Source organism: Gorilla gorilla, chromosome 11, assembly GCF_029281585.2.
Source record: "Gorilla gorilla gorilla isolate KB3781 chromosome 11, NHGRI_mGorGor1-v2.1_pri, whole genome shotgun sequence".
NCBI lineage: Eukaryota > Metazoa > Chordata > Mammalia > Primates > Hominidae > Gorilla > Gorilla gorilla.
In genome coordinates this window covers 34,513,127-34,535,102 of record NC_073235.2, presented here as the reverse complement: position 1 = coordinate 34,535,102, position 21,976 = coordinate 34,513,127, and the positions used below count along the sequence as shown (strand labels likewise).

Below are 21,976 nucleotides of genomic sequence, written 5' to 3'. Positions count from 1 at the left end.
ATGATTTTAAAATATCTAGCAAAAATGTTTCAACATCAAATAGAAATTATCTTAAAATATATAACAAAATCACAAAATATTAACCAAACTTGAGTTGTAAAAAAACAACAACAAAAAAGAACCAAATGTAAATTATAAAAGCAAACAAACATGGTAACAGAAATGAAAAATGTGTTGGATGGAGTCAATAGTGCCATTGAGATGCGAGAAGGTAAAATCAGTGAATGTGAGGGCAGAATAGTAGAATTTAACCAATTTGAACAACGTAAATAAAATAGACTGATACATAAAATGAACAGAGATGTAGGTATGTGTGAGGCAACAATGAAAGATCCAACATTTTTATTATGTGTACCAGAAAAGAAGTAAAATGAGGCTGAAAGAATACTTGAAGAAATAGTCCTTCAAAAAAACCTCAAATTTGCAGAAGACACAATTGTATAGATTCAAGAAGCCTAAGATACCCTACACGGAATAAACACATTTCAAGAAACATTTTGATTAAACTTTTAAAAACTAAAGGCAAAATATTTTTATTTGGTAGTTTAGAAACATAAATCTATCATTTTAAAATTATAAAGGTCAGAAGTCTTAAACGGTTTTCATTAGGCTAAAATCAAGGTGTCAGCAGCACTGCTTTCCTTCTGGGGACTCTAAAGGAGAATACATGTTCTTGCCTTTTCCAGCTTCTAGGGGCTGTCTTCATTTCTTGTCTCTTGTCTGCTTTCCCCATTCCTTGTCTCTTAGTTCTTTCCTCCAGTACAATTAGCAATATAGTATCTTTAAATATTTTCTACCACACTCTTCCACATTTAAAGGATCCTTGTGATTAAATTGGCCCCCACTAGATAATCAAGTATGATCTCTTATTTTAAGTTCCGCTGTTTAGCAAGCTTAATGTCATGTGCAACCTTAATACTTTCTTGCATTGTAACATCATATATTCTTATATAACATAGCATATCCTTCCTGACATGGAGAATAGGACAGGGACCGTCTTGTGGGGGGTGGGGGTGCATTATTCTGCTTATCACAGTTAGCAAAGATTTTGTGCCATGAAAACATGGAGGAAATACCCTTATCCTTATTTTTCTTCAGTCTTTCTCATCAAATAGATCTTTAGATCCAAAAGAGAAGACTCAACATTGCTTTTAATTAAATCTCAAGACGAACGAAGAGGCACTATGAGCTCTGGGCCCTAGTATTGGAGTAGAACTCACTCCAAAACAATAAGAAAGTTTAGGAAAGAGATTTTTAAGTTGCTCTAGATATCTTTGAGGATTATAGAGAATAGTAAAAGTTTTAGAAGACAAGAAATGGGCAGTGTACTAGTTTTTTAAAGGAAGATAGATCTCATAAACTATAGGTGAATGAGTTTGACATTACTTCTGGAAGCAATTTTAAGAGGCATGAAAACAATACTTTACAAGCACTTAAAAGAACGCTTTGCAATCATGAAACAACATGGGCACACCGAGAAGAAATTGTATCAGAAAAATGATATTTCTTCCTATTTTTTGAATCTTTATCTTGTCCTTTTATTGTTAGTTGGCATGCAATAATTGTACATATTTATGGAAACAGAGTGATATTTTGATACAGGTGTACAATGCGTAATGATCAAATCAGGGTAATTAGCATTTCAAACACCTCAAACATTTATCATACTTTTGTGTTGACAACATTCAAAATCCTCTCTTCTAGCTTTTTGAAAATATACCATAAATTATAGTTATTTCCATGCGACCAGCTATAGAGCACTACAACAGAACTTATTCCTCCCATATAGCTATAATTTTGTGTCCATTAACCAACCTCTCCTCCCACATCCTTCCCAACATCTAATAACCACAATTCTACCATTTACTTTAATGAGCTCAAATTTGTTTAGCTCCTGCATATGGGTAAGGACAGACAGTATTAATTTTTCTGTGTCTGACTTATTCCAATTAACATAATGTTCACTAGTCTTATCCATGATTCTGCAAATGACAGAATTTCATTCTTTTTATGGCAGAATAGTATTCATATATATATATATGAATGTATATACAAATTTGGTATATGTATATACCACATTTTTTATCTATCCATCCATTGATGGATATTTAGCTTAATTCCATATCTTGGTTATTGTGAAGACAGCTGCAATAAATATGGAGGTGCAGATGCCTCTTAAGTGTAATGATTTTCTTTCCTTTGGATAAACACCTAGTAGTGGGATCACTAGATCATATGGTGTCTCTATTTTTGTTTTGAGAAACCACCATACAGTTTTTCATAACAAGTGAAATAATTTAACTTACCACCAACAGTGTATGGTAGTCTAATTTTTCATGTCTTACGCTTAAATTTTTAATCCATTTTGAGTTTATTTTTGTATAAGGTGAGTGAAAGGAGTTTAGTTTCATTCTTCTGCGTATGGATATCCAATTTTTCCAGAAGCATGTATTGAAGATTGTGTCCTTTCCCCAATGTACGTTGTTGACAAAACTAAAGACAAAGTCTTAAAAGCAGCCAGATAGAAACAGTCACCTATAGGTGAAACATCACCTATAGAGGAAAACCAATGTGAATGAAAATACGTTTTTTCATCTGAAACAATGGAGGTCAGAAACAAGTTACACAATATTTTTCAGGTAGTGAAAGAAAAGAGCTGCCAACTCTGAATGCTACAGATGTTGTAACTATGCTTCTGGAGTAAAGGAAAATTATATTTTTTGAACTGTTTAAAAATTTGTTGTTAGCAAGCTTACCATTAAATGTTTACTAAAACTGTTATTCAAACAAAATAAAGAAAAAAAAGGAATTTTGAACATCAAGAAAGAAGGAAGATATATTAATAGATTTAGCAGAAATATGAATACATCCAATAGATGTGTTTTCCTAGTGAGTATTATAAATCATAGTTGATGATAGAAACAAAAATTATAACTCCAGTTGACACTAAAGGAAGTGATACTTAAAAGTATAGAAGATAAAGGAAAATAAATATAAGCTGAGGTTCCTTGCTTTAATCAAAAGTGTAAAACCATTGGTATTTATATATTGTTTTATTAATCGGATATTAAATCAGGTATTAAAATATGAAGAGTAGCATAAAAAGTATATACAAATTTCCAAAGCAAAGAGTGTATATTGTAGATGTATTCAAACATTGTAAGTAAAGCAACATGAAAGCTCGAGTAGCACACAGTAAGTCCAAAAAAAAAAGGAAAACTGAAAAATGAGAACAAAACAAATGAATATGTAGTAAATAATAAAATGAAATGCTTAGGTTTTAGTACATTAATAATTACATTAAATATAAGTGACATAAATACACCAATCAAAAGAGAAATTAGCTGAATAAATAAAAAAATGCAACCTTAACTATTGCTATAGTAAGAAATACACTTTAATTCAATAGTATCAGTAGGTTGAAAGTAAAATAATATAAAAATACATACCATGGAAATATTTATCAATAAAAGGGCAAAAGTGGCTATATTAATATCTGATAATCTAAAAGTTAGATTCAAAAAATCTTACAAAGAACATTACTAACAACAGAGGAGGCAGTTAGAGGCTGGCTAGGCAGATAGAGAGGAAGGGTCTTGGGAGAAAGACAGCGCCCATAGGAATGCACCTGCACTACCTTTGTGGTGTAGCTAGAATGTGGAAATGTGGTTAACAACTTCCTCTTATACCAAGATGAATCTCAGAAGGGACTGTCCCAATTATGTTTCAATAAATCAACTAAATGTCCTTAACTTGACCCAAAGCTAATTGTAATATCATTAGCATTGCAGTTTTGGTGCCCCCATGAATTTTGCTTAGGCACTTATGCCTAATAATCAAGATGGAGTCACTACTGCCAACCCTAGGTATGCACAGACAGAACACTCCCAGCAGGGAATTTTGCCCCTTCCATTAAGGCAGGACCCACAAAGGACTTCCTTGTTTCTGTCACATAAAAGAATCAGAACTCAGCCCCATTTCTGGCAACCCTTGTTTGGGTCCCCTCTTGCTGCTGAGAGCTTTTCTGTTGCTTAATGAATGCTAATTTGCCTTACTCACTCTCTGGTATTTGTGTGCCTTATTCTCTTGGTTGTGGGACAAGATCTTGGACCTCACTAAATTAAGGAGTGAGGAGACTGCAACACTAATTATAAATGGATCAATTCACCAGTAAACATAACAATTCCAAATATATATGCACCAAATAACAAAGTCTTAAACAACATGAAGAGAAAAATTATAGAACTAAAAAATAATAAATTATAGTTGTGGGTTTTAACAGCCTTATCTCAGCAATTGATAGAATTATTGGACAAAAATTTAACAATCAGCAAGCATGTAGAAGATCTGTACAGCACAATTAACCAACAAGATTTTATTCACACACACAAACACACACACACACACACGGACACACATATATAGATAAATATATATGTCAATTATATATATATATATATCTCTAAATATAGAATCAGTCCACACAAAACAGCAGAATATACAGTTTTTCAGGAGCTCATGAAATATTAACTAAAATACTAGATGATTTCTTGCACCATAAAACAAACCCTGATACATTTAAAAGAATTTATGTCATATAGAGTATGTTCTCTGACCATAGTGGAATTAAAATAAAAGTCAGTAACAGAAAGACAGCAGGAAAATGTTTAAATGCATTTCAATTATACAACACAGTTCCAAATGATCTATGGATTAAATATAAAGTCTTAAATAAAAATCTAAAAATATATTTAAACAAACGAAAGAAAAATACAACATATCAAAATATAGGAAATACAGCTAAGGCTGTGGTGGGAAAGAAATTTATAGTACTAAATGCTTCATTAAAAATGAGAAAAGATCTCAAATCAATAACTTACACTTTTATCTCAAGAAACTAGAAAAAGAACACAGTAAACTGAAAGCAGGCAGAAGAAGAAAAATAATCATGACAATAACAAAAATTCATGAAATTGAAAACAGAAAAAATGTGAAACAAAAAGCTGGTTTATTGAAAAAATCAATCAATTGATAAACATCTATCAAAACCGACAAAAATAAATAGAGGTGACACAAAACTCAACAGCAACTTTTTTAAAAAAATGCAAATGATCCAATTAGGTAATGGACAAAAAACACCAATGGACGTTTTAACAAGAAAAATATTCAGATGTCAAATAATCCACGAAACATGTTCAATATTATTAATCATCATGGACATGTCAAATAAAACCATAGTGAGATATTTCTACACACCTATCAAAATGTCTTTTAAAAATTGTGACAATAGCAAAAGCTATTCAGGACGTAAAAAATAGGATCACTCATACGTTGCTAGTGGAAAAGTAAAATAATAGAGCCATTCTGAAAAATAGTTGACAGTTTTTTAAAAAGACAGACATGTTATTCATTCTTTCCACATTTTTTTTTGTGTGTGTGCTGATTAACCTTCTCTACCTCCTCTCCAATGCCCCAGTACCCTTACTAGCTTCTGTGGGCACTCAGTGTACCCATAAAATTTTAAGAAAATAATTAAAAATTTTTTAAAGTAAAATAAAAACCAGATATGCATAGACCATGGATCCCAACAATTGCAGTTGTGGGTGTTTAATTTGGAGTAATGAAACTTGTGTTCCCACAAAAACTTGTTCATGAATGTCTACAACAGCTTAATTTGTTACAGTTGAAAAGGTCAATAAGCCAAGGTGAATGTTTAATTTGTGGTGAATTTATACCAGAAACCATGAAATACTACTCAGTCATCAAAGGAAGAAAATATTAATTAATGCAATCACTTGGATGTACTTTTAGGAAATTTTGTCGAGTGAATAAAAGTCAAATATACATTACATACAACAGCACAACTAGGCCTTGAGACCTATGGGATCATTCTGTGCTGCAGCGAGGCCCTGCCTGCCTCACCAGATGTGCTGAGCCTATCCTATCTCACTCGGAGGGGTCCAAAATCGGATCTGAAAGGGAGACCGGAGAACACAGCAGGCATCCTGAAGCTCCCCCTCCCTCGGTGGAAATCCGCTCAAGGAGGTCCTGAGGACAGGACTCCTGGGGGTTTGGCCCTGGGACAGGACAAGACACCCGCGGCCCCCTCTCCCACGCCGCCCAAAACTGGACCCAGGATCCAGGCGCCGCGGCGGCGGCAGGAGGAACCTCACTGCCGCCGAGCGGCGGTGGCGATATTTAAAGGGGACGCAGCCTGACTGCCAGGAGCGGAGCGCGAGTCGGCCCAGCCAATGCGCATGCGCGAGGCACGAGCGGCTTCCCCCATCACAGTGGTTCCTACGGTTGTCTTAGAAACCAGTCCCCCAGGCTTGGCAAAGCAGGAGCCCTCCGTGGCAGTGCTTGGCTGTCGGGGTTCTGAGGCTCCGGCCTGACCTCTCCACGGGGTCGACGGGAACGTCTCCGGATGCCAGGAGTCACAAAGGACCGACCACGATGAGGAAACCCCAGGCGGGGACGGGGGAAGCAGCACGGGATCCCAGCCTCAGGCCTGCACGGACGCTGTTGGTTGGGGTGAGTCTCCCCAAAAGTCGTGCCGCCATCCGTGATCTCGAGGACAGGTCGGCCTGCGTGCCCCTGGGCTGCTCTCTCACACGAGGGTCGTTCTCCTCCAGAGCAGATCCCCGCAGCCTCAGGGGTTGCCTGGTGGTGTGTGTTTCAATGCCTCTGCTGTATGACTCTGTGTGAGTGTGTGTGTGTGCGTGTGGGTGTCTGTGTGTGTGTCTCCCGTTCTCTCTTCTCTCTCTGTCTCTCAGTCTCTGTGTGTTTCTTTCCCTCTCTCTGTGGGTTTGTGTGTGTATGCCCGTGTGCGTGTGTGTCTTTGGCCGAATGTGCCCTGTGCCCCACAAAGCGGTTTGTCGCATGGTGGCCTGTCTTTGGTGAGCCTCTTTCTGCCTCTCTGTCTGGGTGATGAGGCCGGCTGTCAATCGTTTTTGCCGCGGCGGATCCGCTTTGGGTGTGTGAGAGCCTGGCCCACGTGAGGAGATGCGTCGCTCCCGGAGCAACTGAAATCTCATCCCCATCCTGAGCGGCCTCTTTCCTGGGATCAAGATGAACACACTGCAGCCGAGGACAAGAGCCCCAGAGGAACTCTTTGTCCCACAGGAGAGCAGCGGATCCACGCCAGAGAAGATGCTTGTATCTTTTCACGGCTCTTCTCTGAGAAATGAAGCCACACCACGATACAGTCAGCAAGAGGAAGCCGGGAATGGGAGATGGCAACAGTCCCTGTCACTGGAACGCTGGCCTCTCTGGACAAGCCACCCTTTTGGAACCCCACCCCTTACGCCCGTGGCGGTGGCACGGTGCTGTGTCCTGCCTGGGCTCTGGCCTCTGCTCTCTCCTTCCTCTGGCTCTGCCTCCCCTGTTTCTCAGGGGCCTGGCTGCCTCTCGCTCTGGCCGAATGCCTTCAACAAAGATCCCACTCCCACTCCCACTCCGTCAGGGACACACTTCATGGAGACCCGTGTCGTGATTGTTTCTCTGTCCAAACGTCTTTCTGCTTGATTGGGCAGGTCTCATGACCCTGGAGCCCTTGGCTTCCATAGGTGTCTCAGGCAGAGGAGCTTCCTTCTTCTCCACGTTTCCCCTCATGGGTGGGTGGATAGCCTGGAATGAGCGCTAGCCGACCGTGACTGGCCTTGTCTTGCAGGACAGGTGGTGTCGCATTTCCTCAGCACTTCCTGTCTCATTCTTGAGGGACATCCTCTCCTCTGCTCCTGGGTGGACTGACTCCCTTGATCTTCTGGCCGAAACGAATATCAGGGAACCAAAGTGACTTGGCTAGGCCTGGGGTCTGGGGCTGGGGCTGGGGCTGGGTGCAGCCGAAGTTGCGTCAGGGCTACCAGGTCGGTGGAGGATTGGGGGTGTTTCGAATTTTGCAGAAACCTCTTTGCTCCTCTGGTAGGCCTTTGAAAACCTGGCTTGGGTCAGGCACAGGCGGCCCCCCCCGCCACCCCAGGCCCCAGGTGTTTTTTGATTTTCCTTGGCATTGATGGAAAGGTCACCCGTTTCCCCCTTCCACCGGCACATGCCTGGACCCCGCCCCTTGTTTCGCCGCCGCCCCGTATGCCTCCGGTGACACACATTAAGACCCACTGCTGTGCGATAGGCCAGTGCCACGCGTGGTCACATGGCCTCAGCCTGGAGTTTGCCCCTGTTCCTCTTTGCAGGTGTTCCGTAAAGCGCTGTCGTCTCTCCGGAACCCCAGGGCTTTTAGAAGCGGTGCAGGCCACTGCTCTTTCAAAGGAGGAGGGCATTGAAAAACACACCCCCAGGAAATCCCTGAGGCTGTGGGGTTCTGCTCCCGACGAGAAAGACCCTCAGGCGCTAGAGCAGCCCAGGGGCATGCAGGCCGACCTGTCCTTGAGATCACGGACGCAGGCACGACTTTTGGGGAGACTTACCCCAAACAACACCGTCCGGGCAGGTCTGAGGCTGGGATCCCGTGCTGCTTCCCCTGTCTCCGCTGGGTTTCCTAATGGTTGTCGGCCCTTTGCGACTCCTGGCATCCGGAGACGTTCCCGTCGACCCCGTGAAGAGGTGAGGCTGGAGCCTCAGAATCCCGAAACCCAAGCACTGCCACGGAGGGCTCCTGCTTCGCCAAGCCTCGGGAACTTATTTCTAAGACAACCGTGGTAACCACTGTGACGGGAGAAACCATTCGCATGTCGCGCATGCGCATTGGCTGAGCCAACTCGCGCTCCGCTCCTGGCAGTCAGGCTGCGTCCCCTTTAAATAAGGCCACCTCTGAGCGCGGCACCAGCGAGGCTCCTGCTGCTCCCACGGTGGCGGCTAGATCCGGGGTCCATTTTGGGGCGGCGTGAGAGAGGGTGCCGCGAGTGTCTTCTCCTGTTCCAGGGCCAAACCCCGAGGAGTCCTCACCTCAGGACCTCCTTGAGCTGACTTCCACCGAGGGAGGGGGAGCTTCAGGACGCCTGCTGTGTTCTCCAGACTCCCGTTCAGATCCAATTTTGGCCCCCTCCGAGTGAGATAGGAAGGGCTCACCACATCTGGTGAGGCAGGCAGGGCCTCGCTGCAGCACAGAATGATCCCATAGGTCTCAAGGCCTAGTGTCAGCTGCAAATTCACTGATCCATTAGCCCTCTGCCTCCCTCCTCCTTTGAAAGAGCAGTGGCCTGCCCCGCTTCTAAAAGCCCTGGGGTTCCGGAAAGCCGACCGCGTTTTACAGGACACCTGCAAGGAGGAACAGGGGCGAACCCGAGGTGGAGACCATGTGACCACGCGTGGCACTGGCCTATCCCACAGCAGATGGTGTGAATGTGTGTCAACGGAGGCATACGGGGCAACGGCGAAACAAAGAGTGGTGTCCAGGCATTTGCCGGTGGAAGGGGGAAATGGTTGACCTTTCCATCAATGCCAAGGAAAATCGAAGAACACCTGGGACCCGGGGGTGGGTGGCCTGTGCCTGACCCAAGCCACATTTTCACATGCCTACCAGAGGAGCAAAGAGGTTTCTGCAATATTCGCCGCATCCTCAACCCTCCACCGCCCTGGTAGCCCTGACGCAACTTCGGCTGCACCCAGCCCCAGCCCCAGCCCCAGCCCCCAGCCCTGGCCCAGTCCCTTTGGTTCCCTGACATTCGTTTCGGCCAGAAGATCAAGGGAGTCAGTCCACCCAGGAGCACAGGAGAGGATGTCCCTCAAGAATGAGACAGGAAGTGCAGAGGAAATGCGACACCACCTGTCCTGGAAGACAAGGCCAGTCACGGTTGCCTAGCGCTCATTCTAGGCAATCCACCCACCCATGAGGAGAAACGTGGAGACGAAGGAAGCTTCCCTGCCTGAGACACCTATGGAAGCCAAGAGCTCCCAGGTCATGAGACCTGCCCAATGAAGCAGAAACGCGTTTGGAGAGAGAAAAAATCACGACACGGATCTCCATGAAGTGTCTCCCTGACGCACTGGGAAGTCATCTTTTTTGAAGCCATTGGTCCAGATTGAGAGGCATCGATGCACCTGAGAAACAGGGGAGGCAGAGCAAGAGGGAGGACAGAGCAGAGGCCTGTGGCCAGGCAGGATATATCACCGTTCCACTGCCAGGGGCATAAGGGGAGGGGTTCCAAAAGGGTAGCTTGTCCAGAGAGGCCAGCGTTCCAGTGACAGGGATTGTTCCCATCTCTCATTCCCGGCTTCCTCTTCCAGACCATATTGTGGCATGGCTTCATTTCTCAGAGAAGATCCGTGAAAAGATACAAGCATCTTCTCTGACATGGGTCCACTGCTCTCCTGCGGGACAAAGAGCTCCTGTGGGGCTCTTGTCCTCGGCTGCAGTGTGTTCACCTTGATTCTAGGAAAGAGGCCGCTCAGGATGGGGATGATATTTCAATTGCTCCGGGACCGAAGCATCTCCTCTCGTGGGCCAGGCCTTCACACACCCAAAGCGGAACCGCGGCAGTGAAAATGATTGACAACTGGCCTCATGACCCAGGCAGAGAGGGAGAAACAGGCTCACCAAAGACAGGCTGCCATGTGAGAAACAGCTTTGTGGCGCACAGTGCACATTCGATGAAGGACACAGAGGCACACGGGCACACACACACAAACTGACAGATAGAGGGAAAGAATCACACAGAGACTGAGAGACAGAGAGAGAAAAGAGAATGGGAGACATACACACAGACACACACACAGAGTCTTACAGCAGATGCATTGAAACACACACCCCCAGGCAACCCCTGAGGCTGCGGGGTTCTGCTTTCGACGAGAACGACCCTTGGGTGAGAGAGCACCCAAGGGGCACGCAGGCCGTACTGTCCTCGAGATCACCGCGTCACGACTTTTGTGGAGACTCACCCCAACCAACACCCTCCGGGCAGGCCTGAGGCTGGGATTCCGTGCTGCCTTCTCCGGACTCTGCGTCGGGTTTCCTCACCCTGGTCGGCCCTTTGTGACTCTTGGCATCCGGAGACTTTCCCCTCGGCCCGGTGGAGAGGTCAGGCCAGAGCCTCAGAGCCTTGACACCCAAGCACTGCCATGGAAGTCTCCCGCTTTGCCAAGCCTCGAGGACTGGCTTCTAAGACAACCGTGGGAACCACTGTGAAGAGAGGAGCTGCTCGTGCCTCACGCATGAGCATTGGCTGTGCTGACGACTCCTGGCAGTCAGGCTGCTTCCCCTTTAAAGAACGCCACTGCTGAGAACTGACCCTCAGATCTCCCTCCCTGAATTTCTTTAGGGAAAGCAACAACCATCCCTGTAAGCCATGGGTTTTTATGGGGAGGAAGGAGAGGGCTAGTTGTCTGAGAGGGAAGCTGCTTAAAGCTGCAGACTAGGAAATAGGATTCCAGGTTGAAAATAGCTCCTTTCTGGACCTCAGTCCTTCACCTAATCACCTAGTCACAGGGTGGATTGCCTCTAAGGATACTTACGGGAAAAGGAACCAAATTTGGGAGGGTACTCCTTGCTTTAAGCCTTGATGGGAGACGGGGAGGCCAACCCTTCTCTGCAGACCGTGATCCTCACTAGACAGAGGAGCTCCAAACCTGCCCATCTCATCCCATGCACCGACTGTGCCTGGCCTGGCTCCAAACTCCCAAAAGGAACTATTTTACAGGTGCCAAAAGGGGGACAATGTTGATAAGAAGAATAAAAAAAAATGAAACAATCTGATTGGGGCATTGCTGGATCAGAAAATGTGTGACCTTTTTAAAGTTAAATTGTTAAACAATTTTAACTATTATACATTTTAAATATTAAGAATGATCTGTTTGGTAGCCCTGGAGCAGGGCTGAGGCACAGAGAGAAACCTTTCGTTCAGCCAGGTTGTCTGTGTCGCACTGATTTATTTTTGTTTTATTTGTGGATTTCTTAATGGACCCAATGGTGGTTCCTCTTTGCACCCCTCGGGTTGACAGGCAATTCCTTCCTAGCCCAGGTCTCAGCTCTCGTTTAGTTTTCATAATTTTGGGGGTCCAGGGAGCCAGGAGACTGGAGATAGAAAGCAGAAGTGCACTGGGGCAGTGGGTCTGCCTTGGCTTTCCCCCAAATTTCCTAATTCCATGTGCCTTGCTCCAGTCCCTGCCCCATCCTAGGCTCAGGATGCTCTCCCACCCTACTAACCACTGGTCCAGTCAAAGCCCAAGCTGCTGCCAGCTGCCATGTTATCTCCCAGCCTGGCTAGTGTGCCTGCTAGCCAGCAGTGGCTATGGTGGTGTGCAGAGTGAGGGTGAGTTTTTGTATTGACTGCCATTCCGTTTACCTCAACAAGTATGTTTGGGCAACCATTCTGTGCCAGGCAGCAGACAGAGTCCCTGAACTGCAGGAATTCCTAGTTCTGTGGGCAGGGGTGTGTGTGTGGAGGATGGCACATGGTGGTTAGCCTGGTCCAAGGGTCTCCACTCCCTTCCTAGCATCCTAGAGATCCTGGAGGCCAGGTTGGCCACAGAGACTGAGTTCAGGACAATTCCTTCATGCAGTTAATGAAGTTATCTGTAACTCCCTGGTTAAAACACACACACACACACACACACACACACACACACACACACACACAAAACCACAAAAACTGACAGTCATGGGAGGTATTTCCCCACTGGGCTGGTTGGTAGCAGGGGAAGAATTGTGGATCCCTGGCTGAGTGGCGCCTGGAAGGAGGCTGACGTAAGAAAGAGTGGTGTAGCTGTGAGTGGGAGAAGTGAGATCTATTGGGGTAAGTCCATGTTCCCTGTTCCTAAAGTCAAATTCTCCCTGAAAAGACTCAGGGCAGCACTGTTAGGGAGCTGAAGGGTTCCTGCCGTGCCCAGAGGGAATTAGGCCACTCAGGTCTCAGAGAAGGAGGGTGGGTGTTGAGGACAACCTCCCCAAGCCCCCATCAGAGCAGGCCCAATACTTGCAAATTCACTCCTCAGTCCACCAGATTCTGGTCCCATCCTACATCCCCACCAGGGCACAGGAGGCCCACATAAAAACAAGCTTTATTTGGCCAAATTAACTCACTTTCCTGGATTACCTCACTTATCGGAAAGCGAAAAGTACACCCCACCCTCCTCGCCCTGTCCCTGCCTAAACCTCTTTATCTCTGAAGCCCACTCTTTGAGACCTAAAAATTAGGGTTCAACAGAAATGCTCTAGGACTACAGGAGGGACACGACAGTCCCTATCTTACAGTGCACTAAAAGCCAAACTGAAGGCTGCTTCCTTGGTGGAGAGTGTCTCAGGGTGAGGTGGCAGGACTGTTCGCTGCTTCCCATTTTACAAGCTCCTTGTCCACAGCCGTCTGCGCCAGCCCCTCACAAAACCAGTTCTCGCCTTCTGGTGGGTGCTGGTGTTTACCCCTTTCCTCCCACTATCTGTTCAAACTGAGCCCACCCACCCTCCATTCACCTCCCCTCTTTAAGGCTCCCTGAGCTCTATTTACCCTTTTGTAACTCCATCCCTCCATAAGTACACAACTCTCCTAGCTGGTTTCCTAGAGGGCAGATACAGTGTTTCCAGTTGGCCCTCTGCAGATATCTGTGAACAAGTCTCTCCCAGCCGCTACATATAAATATGTCTGTTCTAGACAGATGGGCGTAAGTCCCAACGTAAACACATCGCAAGATAATTACACCTTATATACATACAGATCTCTCTATTGAGTTATATTTGAAAGTGTCTATAACTCTAGAGAGAGATTGCAGCATGCACATATAGGACTATAATTACTTATGTCTATTTTTATAACTATGTAGTTATAGATATGCCTATATATAGTGATAATAATATAGAAATATCTCCATAGCCATATATGGCTCTAAGTGAATGCTCTAACTACTCTATTTCACAATCAATAAGTATATATCTCCTGATACATAATTCTAACAATATACGTTTTTATCTATATAGCTGTTCAGAGATATAAATCTGTCAGGATATCAAATGTACATGAAGCCGGATGGCTGTAAGAGAGTCGTATATTTTCCCATATATAAATCTGCTCCTATAACTACTGTATATGCACAAATACAATGGAAATAATTATATTTCCCTCAAACATAAATCTGTAAATACAATCACAGCACATTTAGGTACGGTTAGACATAGAGCAATATTTCCTAGACATCAGTCTGTCAGTAGAGCCACCAGTGCCTCCAAACAGAGAGTTATAGAGGGAGTTATAAATAAACTCTCCAGATGTGAACGGATCAGTAGAACTAGATGTAAACATGACTCCAAGCCGTTCTTTCTTCTGCTCCTTCTTCTTTGTAAGATATTCCTGAAGCAAGCCCAGTCATATAACAGGGTGCAGAGGCATCTGGGTACTGGTATTTTTTCCCCCAAGGAGGGTCGGAGGTCGCTGGACTTTGGGAAACTGAGCAGGAGTGGGTAGGGGACAGTGCCTGCTCCCAACGCAGCCCAGAAGCCCCTTCCGTCTGTCTCCTGGTGGCTGAGAGCTCGGGCAAGTGGAGAGGCCTAAGGGAGAAAAATGAAAAAGCAGAGTCTGGCTTGAGTCGTTTGGCCCTTCGGCCTAAAGCCCTCTCAACAGGGAAGCCCCGAACAGGCGTCGGAGCGGAGAGAGCCCACGAGGCCCAGAGGCTGGGGGAAAGGGGCTGCAGGCCGGGCTGCGGAGGCCGAGCAGAGTCGCCAGCCGGTGCCTGACCGCCCGGCGCCCCATCGCCCGGGACCACTGCCTCGCCGGCGGCCTGGAACAGAAAACCTGGGCCCTAGCCCTGTGCCCTGTGCTCAGCGCTTCCACTGGTCTTATTTTATTGCTGTTTTGTCCAATTAGGTATCGCAGCGTCCTCCACCCGGTGTTGTTTTCAAATGCGAGGGCACCCAGGGCTTTCTGAATGCGTGTGTGTGTGTGTGTGTGTGTGTGTGTGCTGCCTTTAAATAAGTGACTCAGTGGATAGTATATTTCTCTTTTCAGACCAAATGGATCACCGGCTACTGAAAAAGAATCCAGACCTCTGAAAGGGTTTGTGTCAAATTTTTTAGAAGTTCTCACGCTCATTGATTTTCTTTTCTTTTTTCTCTTTCAAAAATGTTGGCTAATTTGTCTTTCTATATTCCTCTTTAATTTTATTTTTATTGGGGGTACAAATGTTTTTAAAGGAGGGATTTCGTTAGACCCAAAACTGTGGGGTGGCTTCCTCTCTAGCAAACTTACTATCTCTACACCTGTGATTCCCATCTCCCCCAAGAAAACTAACTAATTAAATGACCAGAAAACTGTACCTGGAGAGAATGAGGTAGATGTTGCAGGATCTGGGACCGCGGTCTTTGCTTGCTTCATGAAAAATCGGCTAGTCTCCAAACTCACGAAGGAAAATTCAAGGCGCCTCAACTTCTCCTTTTAAATTTTTAATAAAGAGCCTAGAAAGGGAACTTTCCCTGGGCCTGCCGGAGCCCCAGCCTGAATCTCCCAACTCCCCAGCGGACATAAGTGTTTTTCTGCTTCCATTCGGGCCCCCCGTCTTCCCGGGCATCTCTGAGCTCCTGCCAGATCAAGGCTGTGGTCATCATCTCATTCATCTCTGCCCCTTGGCCTGAGCCTGCACATTTCACCTCCTTCTTAAAACAGGGCTCCTAGAGAATCCCAAAAGCCATTAACCATCCCCATATGTGGGATCCCTTCCCTGATCACACAAAGCAGAAGCCTGAGGAAAAAAGCAATAAAGAGTGGCCTCCTGGCTCTCCTTCCTCTCTTCTGTCCCTTGTCTGGGAAAGGGGTTCCCAACCCCAGCCCCGCCAAGAGCATATTAAGAAGCTTTCTTCCTCCCTTCCTTTCCTATCTCCCCCTCAGATGCTGTGATCCTGACTCCTTCTTCTGTCTCCACCTCAAAATATTTCCTCTTGCATTTTATTGTTATTCTGTTATGGAGGGACTATTAACTGCTGTTTTTTTATTATTATTCATTAATTATTGTTGTTATGATTGTTGTTAGAGATTTGTTCACCACCGTTCAGGGGACAGCAGCCTGGCCCAGGGGGAAGGCTGCCTCTCTCTCTCTGTCTCTCTCTCACACACACACACACATACACACACACACACCCTAACACAGCGCACACTCACGCATATATGCTCACAAATGCCTGCTGTGTTCAGGCCCCTGCACAGCAATCTGAAGAGGCAGGCATCCTACCCCAGCACACAAACAACACACTGCCCATGCACACCAGCATTCAGGCAGAACACCACCCCCAGACCAACGCCAAAACCCACACGCACCGAGCTTGCAAGGAAAGGAAAATACATATAGAATCCCTTCTCTCCCACAGCCTGGAGAGGTGAGTCAGGCCTCTGTCTCTTCCCCCCAGTCGCTTTCGCTTTCTCTTTTTTTTTTCTCCTTGTTTACAGCTTCAGAGAGCTCAAGGCCTGTAAATCTTGAGGGGTCTACAGAGCGCAGAGCACATTTGTATGCATCGTTAGGACTCGCTAATACCTAAGCCCATTAAGGAGCGCGTATGCGCATGGTTTCCGGTGTGTATTAACTTACAGTTAAATTCTGGAGGAAAGGGCATTGTGAATTAACATATACCAAATCCATCATGGGCTTTTGTCATATCAGATTAGTCAGTCATGGGTTTGGGGGAGCAAAGTGCCTGGGTCGGGGTGTACCCACCCTTCAAACTTTGTGGAGCAGGCCCGGGGGTCTTGGGAAACACGAAGGCATTCCCATCCAGCCTCAGTCATTCGGATCCCCCAGGCCTAGCGGCCGCACACCTGCAAGATGGCGGAGGGACTGCAGACCCGGGTGCGGGAGGCCAGCGCCTGCGAAGAGAGGCGGGCAAGGGAGGCCCCTCCAGCGTCCTGCTGGGGTTGAGTTGGGGCGGCTCGTCCCATGGCCGCTGGGTCGTCTGGTTTCCGCTTTCCGAAAGAAATGAGAGGAGAGGCAAGTGGAGTCGCTGAACTTTAATTAAACCGTGGAGAAGACAGTGGGGGGAGGGAAAAAAAAAAAGATCAGAGAAGGAGGAGGAGGTGGCCGAGAGATCGAGGAAAGGAAGTCCTGGCGGCTCGGGGGAACTTGGAAATCTCTCCAAGGGGCTGAAAGCTGGAAGTTGTATGAAGGTGTTCCTTTCCCACACCCCAGCTACTCCACCCCAGTCGAAGAGGCTAACTCCGGGCCTCTTATAAAAATAAGAAAGAAAAGGTAAAGAAAAAGAAAATCTAATTATGTGGCATGTTTCAGCCAGGTGTTCCTGGTTCCAGTGACTCAGACCTTATTGGAGCCCCGAGGATCTGGATAATTGGGCCTGCATAGACAGAGATGAAGGATGCCATTTCTAAAAGGAGGAAGGGGAGAGGAAAGTCCATCTCTTGGGGTCTTGTAGAAAATGCCAAAGACCAAACAAGCTAAATTATTGTGTCCGTGTAGATCTATTTGCCTATTTACGTACAGCAGGCTGTGGGGGTGGGGGGGGTGAGGGAAGGCCGGGAGTAAACGACCAGGATGGAGGGGCTGGCAGGAGAGAAAATGCGCCCCCCGCCCTTTGCGGGAACAGCCAAGGGGCCTCTTCAGCTCGCAGCTCAGGAGGCCGCGCGACGGGCGGGTCCGGGGCTGGGGGCTGGGGCCGGCCTGGGGGAAGGGAGGCGGGGGCGGGAGGGGAGGCGGAGGCGGGCTCTCCCCGGGCGCTGTGAACTTTAGCTGGGCCGCCGCCTGTCAGCCCCAGAAAGCGTTAAAGGTGCAGCAGTCCACGCCAGCCTCCGCAGCCGCCTTTGTACGCGTGATTTATGACTTCAATCTTGGTTCACCGAGAGTTCACACGGCTTTCGCTGCTGTTGAAGGTTAACAGATGGTCTTCGCTTGACAAGTGGGAGTATTGAAAATTCCTTCTTCTTCTTCTTTTTTTTTAAATTAGAAACGAAGAGCAGAGGCTCAGGAGAGAAAAAAATTGGGGGGGGGGGGGTTGGGCTGGGGACAGGGGTTGCAGGTGGGCCAAAATGGTAGGTCAGGAAGGTTTGTCTTCCTATATTTAGGATTTTTTGTTGCTAGGATTTGCGTGCGTGTTGGGGAGAGGGGAGAGAGTTTGGGTAAAGGGTAAGGTTTGTGTGCTTCTCACTGGGTGTACTTGATCATCCACCTTACCTGGATAACTACTTTTTTTTTTTTTTTGGAAATGGGGTCCAGTTCTGTTTCCCAGGCTGGAGTGTTGTGGCACCATCATAGTTCACTGAAGCCTCAAACTCCTGGGCTCAAGTAGTCCTCCCACCTTAGCCTTTTAAGTATGTGAGACTGCAGGCATGTGCCACACCACCAAGCTGGGTAGCTGCTTTTCAATGTGCTTCTGCACCCACAGATTTGGACAAGGGTATTTTTAGGTAGCAGTCATTCAACTCTCTTCATCCTGTAGGTTTAGCCTGCCATTTACATTTGATGCACATGAAGAGGTTAATGGGAAGGAAATCTATAGAACTGGAATTGGAAGTCCTTTCGAATCCCAAATCCGCTTGGTCTAGGAGCCAGTCTCCCTTCTTTCTAGCGTTTTGACAAAGGTCGTGCCACAGCAGAGGTGGTGGTCAAAGACCTCCTAAAGACCAGAATCTAAGGCCCCTTTGTGATCTAAGGCTCCGAGTACTTGGAGAGACAAAAACTCACTCCTTCTTTGTAGATTCAGAGAGAGAGAGAATGAAGAGATACCTTGAAGCTGAGGGTCTGCTTGGCTCTTCGAGGTTTTTTTTAAGATATGTTTTTAAAAAATTTTCTGGAGTGGGAATTGGGATTGTGTGCACTGGGAAGGGGAAGAGCAGAGAGCTGGGTCTGGAGTTGGGTGTGCCTCCCTAGCCCTATTTAGGCCCCATCTCCATTATCGATGCTAATTAAATGTCTTCTTAAGAGATAGAGCCAACCCCTCAAATCCAGATCTGGGAACCAAAGGCATCCCCGCTAGAAGGGGCACTCCCTGCTTCTCTTTCTACATAGCATTAGAGAGGTATTTTCCCACCATGTGAGGACTTAGATAAGAGAAGGAGAAGAGCCAGAAAGATGTCCACATCTCGCCGGGACACCTAGCACCAGGCCCTCCTATAGGGGACCTCGCACGTAAATAGCAGAATGGGGAGCAGAGAACAGAGAGACCCCAGAAATCCAGAGTCCAGGCTCTGAGGTCACTTTGGCAGGAATGGTCCTCTGGCCTTATGAAGAACAGAGGGGAAATATGGCACTGTTTAGAAGCTCAGGGGATGGTAGCTATTAGGAGGAATCAGCCAAGGAAGCTAATGAATCTCTTCCAGGTTCTGGTTGGGAAGCAGAGGAATGAACTCAACGGCCTCTGGAAGTAATGTCTGTACTGAAGTCCCCTTCTCACCCTTTCTGACTGCGTTCCTCCCTGGGAAATAATTCCAGTGGGCTTGTGCTTATCTGCAAGTCTGGGGTAATTATGAATTATTAATTCATCATTAAGACTTGGTTGTGACCGTTGCTCTCCAGTGGACCCATTTATCTCCTTCTTTGTGAGGCAGAGGGCAGCCTCTGTTAGCCCTTGGCTTCTGTAACAGGCAAACTGAGGCCAGCCCCTCTTGAAGGCAGTCCTTGAACTCTGCCCTAGGTGGGATGGTTGCCTCATTACCAGTCAAGTCATGTTGCACCTCAGAGTATTTGTGCGATACAACCACCTCCCACAAACTTCAGATTTCAAAATGATTTGTAGACTCCTGGAGAGATAGAGTAGGGGATTTGGAGTGAGACTCCAACAGGGGAAGAAACTTGGCCAAGCTGTGTGTGGAGACAGGAATTAAGGCGAGGTGGGAGGACTCCCAGGCACAGTATCTAAGCAATCTGGGATCAGGAATGGGCATTTTGCCTTCCTTACCCTAAGGAGATTCTAGTTTCCCTCAACTCTCTGGGGACCCCTGAACACACATCTGGCCCCTTTTCCTGACCTCTCTTTCCCCCACCAGCCTCTCAATCATGAAGCACAGGTTTCAAGTCACATCATCCCCTCTGATGGTTAGGGGTGGGAAAGTAGGATCTGCCGGTTGTTTCACATCTGTGAGAGGCCTGGAGAGGGAGAAAGTTGCTCTTATCCCTTGAGGTAATGCCCATCTAAATCCCTGCTGTAAGCTCACCTCCCCCAGCACTGAAACAATATTCTTCATCCTTTTTTTCCCCTCTTCTTCCCTCTGGAACCACAGGCAGGGAGATTGAGGGCAGGAGAGGTAGCTCCCAACAGCTGTACCTAGAGGAAGAGACAGAAGTAGGAAATGAGGGGAGAGTGGCCTAAACCTGTTGTTTCCCACAAGGTTTATCTCCATTCTTCAAACCCAGGTCAACACCCTGAAACCAGAGCCATGGGAAGCCCTCTCTCCTTGTTCCCCCAACTCTCTCTCTCTCACACAGAAAAGGAGCCCTGTGTCCCTCCCTGAGGCCAAGGGGCTGCTCTAAAAACTGCTCTAAGAACACTACCACTTTCTACAGGACACCTGAGGTCCCAACACCCATGTATCTCTCAGTGCCTGTCTGGTCCAGGGGGAGCCAGTGGCTCTTGCCAGCACATCACCATTTTGTGCCCCACGAGGGGGGTGGTCCATGGAGTCATCTCAACTTTCAGCCCAGACCTCACTCACTCTTTCTCCAAGCCACGCCAACATTCCTTGGTCTCTCCCAAGCCAGGAGGCAGGTAAGAAGCCCATCCAGAGGGTCCCCTGGAACTGACTAACATAGTTTAATTTACTGTTTGGTGGTAAATAAAGAGAACTTGGGAAAAAAGGGAAGGAGTAACTGTGCCTAACGTCCTTCTCAGCCACCCCTCCCCTGGACATTGGCTTTCTCCATGAAACAGTGCACTGTTGTTCTTGGACAGCCATTCCCCACCATCTTCATTGGAAGGGCTTGAGTTTCACCCTACGTTCACCCCCATTAATCACCCCAGCAGCTAAACATCACCCAGCCCCCTCTGGCCCTTTCTCTTCTTGCCCTTAGCATTCATGGTGGAGCATTCCTCACTGCTGCACGCTCACAAAGACCCCTCCTCTGACACGAGGTCCCTCCCACTCCCCAACCACCCAGTCCACGATGGGCACTGCTCACTGTTCTGGATGTTCCAACTGCCGGCGCCCACTCCTGGACCCCGTTCCCCCACTCCCCAGCTATCTCCATAGCCACTGCCCCCTTCCCATGCAGGTGTCGGCTTACCACACCCTCCTTCAGGTACCTCCTCTTAGCCCCACAAACCCTCTTCAGTCTTTCCCAGCCACCATTCTGCCCTCCATGCCCTATGCATGTGTAGCCCTTGTCTGCTTCCCTATACTTCTCCTTGCTTCTCTCTTCTTTCCTTCCCCAAGACATTCCGTAGGCACTTCATATGGTGGACCTGAAGCCCTTCCCTTCTGGCCTTGAGAAAGTTAGAGGCAGTGTACCACAGGGGTTAAAACCATGGGTTTGTGATTCAAGTCCCTGATCTGACACTTGCTAGTTGTACAAACTTGGGCAAATTACTTAACCTCTCTGAGCCATCCATAAAATAGACATACCCACTGACCTTATAGAGTTGTTCTGTAGATCAGATTAAATTTTATTTGCATAGATCCAAGCATTCAGCAGGGGCTTGATAAATGGTAGTTATTGTGTTACAAGCTTCTTGTGAAGAAAGAGAGATGTTCTTCAGATTCTAAAATGTGAAGGAATTGCCTCCTCCAGCACCAGAGAGGGAGGGATAAAAATTACACAGTCTTGCAGATAAGCAGGGCCCATTTACCGGGCAGTGATACTCTTCTATTAGCTCTAGAGGGTCTCAACTTTCGCTGCACATTGGAACACCCAGCGAGTTTTTTTGTTTGTTCGTTTTTGTTTTTGAGATGGTGTCTTGCTCTTGTCGCCCAGGCTAGAGTGCGGTGGCACATCTCGGCTCACTACAACCTCTGCCTCCTGGGTTCAAGCAATTATCCCTGCCTCAGCCTCCTGAGTAGCTGGGATTACAGGTGCTTGCCACCATGCCCAGCTAATTTTTGTATTTTTAATAGAGACGGGGTTTCACCATGTTTGCCAGGCTGGTCTCGAACTCCTCACCTCAGGTAATCTG

The 21,976-nt window shown here is 47.0% G+C and overlaps 1 long non-coding RNA gene across 1 annotated transcript; it reads right to left on the bottom strand.

Moving 5' to 3' along the window:
- Positions 1-16,856: 16,856 nt before the first annotated feature.
- Positions 16,857-20,259, bottom strand: LOC134756637 (uncharacterized). The gene is made up of 2 exons (XR_010129559.1): positions 20,025-20,259; positions 16,857-17,801 (listed from the first exon to the last, which is right to left on the bottom strand). It is a non-coding gene; the product is annotated as an uncharacterized lncRNA (long non-coding RNA).
- Positions 20,260-21,976: the final 1,717 nt, after the last annotated feature.